Here is a 6585-nt window from a genome sequence, read left to right on the forward strand (position 1 = left end):
GATTTTTGGTGGTGGAATGTTGGTGGGTGCTATGTCGCATTAGCAAGACCCCCAAAGCACCAATACAGTGGAACCCCCCCACAAGTGACTCCATTTTGCAAACTACACCCCTCAGGGAATTCATCTAGGGGTATAGTGTACATTTCAAACCCCCAGGGGTTTCACCAATTTTGATACAACTGGGCAGTGAAAATGAAAAATTACATTTTTTTTTACACAAAAATGCAGTTCTGGCTCAAAATTTTTCATTTTCAGAAGGTATGAAGGAGAAAAAGCACCCCAAAATCTGTGCCCCAATTTCTCCCGAGTACGGCAATGCCTTACATGTGACCAAAAAATACCATTTGGGCGCATGGCAGGACTCAGAAGGGAAGGAGTGATTTTTGGATTTTGCAGCTCAGATTCTGGTGGAATTTTGGTGGGTGCTATGTCGCATTAGCAAGACCCCCCAAGCACCAATACAGTGGAACCCCCCCACAAGTGACCCCATTTTGCAAACTACACCCCTCAGGGAATTCATCTAGGGGTATAGTGTACATTTCAAACCCCCAGGGGTTTCACCAATTTTGATACAACTGGGCTGTGCAAATGCAAAATTACATTTTTTACACAAAAATGCAGTTCTGGCTCAAAATTTTTCATTTTCACAAGGAATGAAGGAGACAAAGCACCCCAAAATCTGTGCCCCAATTTCTCCCGAGTACGGCAATGCCTCACATGTGACCAAAAAATACCATTTGGGTGCATGGCAGGACTCAGAAAGGAAGGAGTGATTTTTGGATTTTGCAGCTCAGATTCTGGTGGAATGTTGGTGGGTGCTATGTTGCATTAGCAAGACCCCCCAAGCACCAATACAGTGGAACCCCCCCACAAGTGACCCCATTTTGCAAACTACACCCCTCAGGGAATTCATCTAGGGGTATAGTGTACATTTCAAACCCCCAGGGGTTTCACCAATTTTGATACAACTGGGCAGTGAAAATGAAAAATTACATTTTTTTACACAAAAATGCAGTTCTGGCTCAAAATTTTTCATTTTCAGAAGGTATGAAGGAGAAAAAGCACCCCAAAATCTGTGCCCCAATTTCTCCCGAGTACGGCAATGCCTCACATGTGACCAAAAAATACCAGTTGGGTGCATGGCAGGACTCAGAAGGGAAGGAGTGATTTTTGGATTTTGCGGCTCAGATTCTGGTGGAATGAATGGTGGGTGCTATGTGGCATTAGCAAGACCCCCGAAGCACGGTGAAATGATGAACCTAAAAATCCATAGATGTGTGGTATATTTTAAAACACTCCTTTATACATAGGCCGGGTTTGTCGGGGCAAGTGTCACACTGGAAAATAGTTTGCTTTCTTATTCCCTTTTTATAGCAAACTTTGCACCTTTTTTGTGTCCTGCCCTTTTTTCCAGTGGAGGGGATTTCATCAGGAAAATGCTGCCCTGGTACAATACGGGGGCCAGTACTAGAAGTACTGGGGCCCTCTGCCTGCTGGTTCCCAAATACTAGGCCCTTTATGACTTCCTCTTGAAAGTGCATAAATGTCCCCCTCTGGCCGGTAGAACGGAATAGCACGTAAGCGTTATACAGTGCCATCTGGATGATATACACGGCCAGCTTCTTGTACCAGATTTTTGTTTTCCGCAGGGCACTGTACGGCTTCAGTACCTGATCTGAAAGATCCACTCCGCCCATGTACCTATTGTAATCCAGGATACAATTAGGTTTTGAGGTGTGGGTACTGGTACCTCGTACAGGGACGGAGGTGGTACTGTCTCCGTGAATTGTTGTCAGTATAAGGACATCCCTCTTGTCCTTATATTTGACCAACAACATATTTTCGGTGCATAATCCCCTGCTTTCACCCCTTCTCATTACTTGGGCAATTTGCGTTTTTGGGAGGCCTCTTTGGTTCTTGCGCACAGTACCGCAAGCTGCTGTACCTCTTGAACCAAGGGCCTTAAACAGGGGGATGCTGGTGTAAAAGTTATCCACATAGAGGTGATAACCTTTATCCAGGAAGGGGTGCACTAAATCCCAGACAATTTTTCCACTAACACCTACGAGGGAGGGGGGGCATTCTGGCGGTTCAATTCTTGAATCCTTCCCTTCATATACCCTAAACCTGTGGGTGTACCCTGAGGTGCTTTCACACAGCTTATACATTTTTATGCCATACCTTGCCCTCTTACTGGGAAGGTACTGGCGGAATTTAACCCTTCCTTTAAAATGTATAAGGGACTCGTCTATGCAAATGAATTTATCTGCGATGTACATCTCTTCAAATTTGGCACTGAAATGATCAATGACCGGCCTGACTTTGAATAGCCGGTCAAAGGTGGGATCATCTCTGGGTGGGCACTGTGCATTATCGTTGTAATGCAAAAATTTAAGGATCGTCTCAAATCGAGCCCGGGGCATGGCCATACGGTAAAATGGGGTGCTGTACAGAACATCTGTACTCCAATATTGCCTAATTTCTGGCTTTTTTACTATGCCCATATGAAACACCAGACCCCAAAACGTCATCATCTCTACTGCATCTACAGGGGTCCACCTAGCAAATGATGACGTGGGGTTTTGAGCAATAAACTGCTGGGCATATAAATTAGTTTGGTCCACCATTAAATTTATAAAATCATCAGAGAAAAATAATTTGAAAAAGTCAATTTCTCTGAGACCTGTGGAATCAAATTGGATTCCTGGCATGGCCAAAAACTCAGGAACCTGGGGCTCAAAATTGTCTGGTGGTGGGGTCCATACGAGATCAATTATTGGGGGGGGGTCTCAGCTGCTCTACGGGGGCGTCTTTGAGGGGGTCCCTCATCACTAGAGGAGGAAGAGGAGCTTAAGACGAAGCCTTCAAATTCCCCGCTTGCATCACTGGCTGTGTCAGAGTCAGAGGCAAGCATGGCATATGCCTCCTCCGCTGAATACATTCTTCTGGATGACTGGGATGACATTTGGGATGACATTTGGGATGACATTTGGGATGCCATTTTTATTTTTGTGTTACTGGTAGTGAAATGTTTCAACACGTGTATAGTGTAGGGGGGGGTACAAACTTTATTTCAACCCGGGGGGTATGTAGTGTGTAGTGTGTATGTAGTGCAGAAAAAAAAATACTTTATACAAAAAAAAAAAATTGAAGGGGTTAAAAAAAATTGAAGGGGTTAAAAAAAAAAAAATTGAAGGGGTTAAAAAAAAAAAAAAAAAAAGGTCCTGCGCCAAAAATTGAGCACAGATGTTGGTCAGTAACGTCCGTCACTGAACAGCGCTCAAAGGCAACAGGAATTTGATAAAAAAAAAAAAAAAAGATCAACCCTGTGCCGAAAAAGCTGATCAGTGATGTACGTCACTGATCAGCGCACAGTGGCCACAGGACACCCACAAAATCACAGTGTGTGTAAAAAAAAAATTAAAAAAAGACCCCACAGCAGCCTAAAAAAAAAAAAAAGGTGATCAGTGATGCGACACTGATTACCAGTGAGGGGCAGCAGGTGCACAACCTTTGGTGCAACTGACAGTGCAACTGGCAGCAACTGGCAGGTATATATATATAAAAAAAACCTCTGCACCCCCAAAAAGTTGCTGATCACCTCAGATATAGTGATCAGCACAAAAGGCGGGGGCAGCAGACACAAAATTTAGCACTCTCTATCACTCTCTGTCACTATCTCTCTCTATCTCTCTATCTCTCACTATCTATCACTCTATGACACTGCAGCAGCAGCACTGACAGTTATATATATATGAAAAATAACCCCTGCACCCCCAAAAAGTTGCTGGGGGTGCACAAAATGGGGGCAGCAGACACAAAATATAGCAGTCTCTATCACTCTCTGTCACTATCTCTCTCTATCTCTCTATCTCTCACTATCTATCACTCTATAACACTGCAGCAGCAGCACTGACAGGTATATATATATATAAAAAAAAACCTGCGCCCCCAAAAAGTTGCTGATCAGTTAATTTATACTGATCAGCACAAAAGGGGGGGCAGCAGTCAGTTATATAAAAAATATATAGCACAATCTGTCACTATCTCTCTATCTCTCTTTATCTCTCTCTCTCTATCTCTCTATCTATAACTATATCACACTGCAGCAGCACAAAATATAGCACTCTCTGACACTATCTCTCTCTATCTCTCTCTATCTATCTCTCTCTCTATCTAACGCTATTACACTGCAGCAGCACAAGTTCACAACACAGGAAGTCACAAGTACAGGATCCAGGAAGCATCCAGCACACTACAAGCAGTGATGAAGCAGTGATCAGGTAAGTATTTTGCTCGGTTCAGGTCAGTATACTGCCGCAGCTAGGCACGGTGACCGCACTGCACGCAATTCCAGACCGGAATGGCGTCTGCAGTGCAGTCACCGTTAGTTTAAATCCCCCTCCTTGGCTGTGATTGGTCCGTCGGTCCGACGAACCAATCACGGCCTTTGGGGGCGGGCGGGGTGAGGTGGGGTGACACCAGTGTCACCCTTACACCCCGCGGTGATTGGTGCTGTACTTTACAGCACCAATCACCTCCGATTGCGTGTCACCGGCGAAGGTTATTCGCCGGTGACACAGAAAACGCTGTAATTGGCTGTTCACACTGAACAGCCAATCACAGCGATCTCCGACGGGGGGGCGGCATCGCAGCCCCCCCTGGGCATGCAGGGACATGTCTGCTGTCAGGGACAGCAGACATGTTGAAACTGTCACCGCGTCTATAGACGCGGTGACAGTTACAAGCCATGACGTACATTTACGCCATGTGTCGGGAAGTACTTCCCGACCATGACGTAAATGTACGTCAAATGTCGGGAAGGGGTTAAAGGTATGTGTTTGTATATTTCATTAAGCCTGAGGACAATGTTGGATAAACATTGAAACGTTGCTGTAAGCTCAGCGTCCGAGTATTTATTTTGAAAGGGTCCGTTTTGCAGCTGTCGGTGGGCTTGGTTATGTTACCGTGTAGTGGTGGACATGCTCCGGATCAAGTTATGTTTTGCTGATTAGAGTGCCGGCTGGATATTTAAATATATATATATATATTTTTATATATATATATATATATATATATATATATATATATATATATATATATATAACGCCCCGTTTTTCCCCTATCCCCTCTCAACCATAAGGCCGAAGAGGGGAAAATAGGGAACGGTGGGTCCTCTTCACCGAAGCTTAGAGAGACCCTCTCTCCTCAACCCCCGGAAGGGTTAGGACGGTGGGTCCTCCGCACCCGAAGGTTTGGAGAGACCCTCAATAGACTTCCCTCCGCCTTGCGGCTCGGGGTCGTCCTCGGGGGCACGAAGCTCTCCCCAAAAGGCGAGAGCTTCGGCACATTGGGGAAATGGAAGGCCCGTAAGGGTCGACCACACTACCCAAAAAAACGTGACAAAACTACAAAATACAAGGAACGTGAAAAGTGACGAACGTGAGAGGGGTAGAGAAATAAATAATAAAGACCTCAGCCAGAAGGCCGGGGTGGGGGTGTGAAAAATTGTCCTACCCCATCCAAAAGGACGAGGTAAGGACGTGAAGCGCTAGCCTAAAGGGAAGTGCGCAGTGCTAGTGCTTACTAGTGCATGGTGATTTGGGGATCACCCGTGCATGTTCGGCACCCCCGAGTTTCCCCGGGGGCACAGTGCAGCCTCGGACTCCAGGCAGCCAGCCAGTCAGCGTCCGACCAAGTGTTTCTCCGCCTCACCAGCAGGCCCTTTCCGGACCCCCCGGCATGGGAATGGATACTCCACCGGGCTTTTCGATGAGTCTCCCCCGCAGTGGCCATAGACCTACTGAAGGAGAAGAAAACACCTACTCAGTCCCGACATTTCACCTCTCCCAGGGATTGAGTACTAGGCTGGGCTTTTCGCTGTCTCACTGGCTGGGAGTTTCTGCTCCCCCAACCAGGGACAATCTACTGAGTCCCAGCTTTTCCTGTCTTCCTGGGAGTGGATACTAGACCGGGCTTTTCGAGTGACTCTCCCTCAGAGGCTATAAACCCCCGAACAAGAGCCCCAACTACTCAGCCCGATGCTTCTCCCCTCCCTACCAGTGGAGAGAACGATGTTCCCCCACCAGCAGGGCGTAGATACTCAGCCAGACCTAGCACCTGCCCAGAGCATGAAGTGGGTTAGTCCTCAGCTCAGTAGCAAGGTGGTTTAGTCCGGCCTTTCTCTATTCTCTGCCAGGGGGCCGTCCAGACCCAACTGATAAGAACAGATACTACACTTGATCTTAGCCAAAAGGCAGAGAAGCGATCAAGCTCCTGCGATTTGGGTTTCAAGCTTACTGCCCAAAGCCCATGCTAACAGCTTTGTCCCCAGTATTTGTCAGAGATCTGATCAGCTATGATTACACAGGCTCTGGGGCTGAAAAAAAAATGGATGTAATGCAGGTTTGAATTTAGCCAAGCACAAAACCTATGTAGATCTTAGGTGTCCTGGATTAAAGGCATATGGTAAGCCTAAGTATAGGCCAATACCTCCAAAAGTCTGAAGTCCCTTGTCACCACTGAAAATTGGTGTTCTGCAGTAAGGAAGGGTGGAGCCTCAGATAAAGAGGGCATCCCAAGTGC

The 6585-nt window shown here is 46.4% G+C and overlaps 1 pseudogene; it reads right to left on the reverse strand.

Moving 5' to 3' along the window:
* Window positions 1-6162: 6162 nt before the first annotated feature.
* LOC146045283 (U2 spliceosomal RNA) lies at window positions 6163-6269 on the reverse strand (annotated as a pseudogene).
* Between the last annotated feature and the right edge of the window lie 316 nt (window positions 6270-6585).

The sequence above is a fragment of the Crinia signifera genome, chromosome 1 (assembly GCF_055691185.1).
Source record: "Crinia signifera chromosome 1, ASM5569118v1, whole genome shotgun sequence".
Taxonomy (NCBI): domain Eukaryota; kingdom Metazoa; phylum Chordata; class Amphibia; order Anura; family Myobatrachidae; genus Crinia; species Crinia signifera.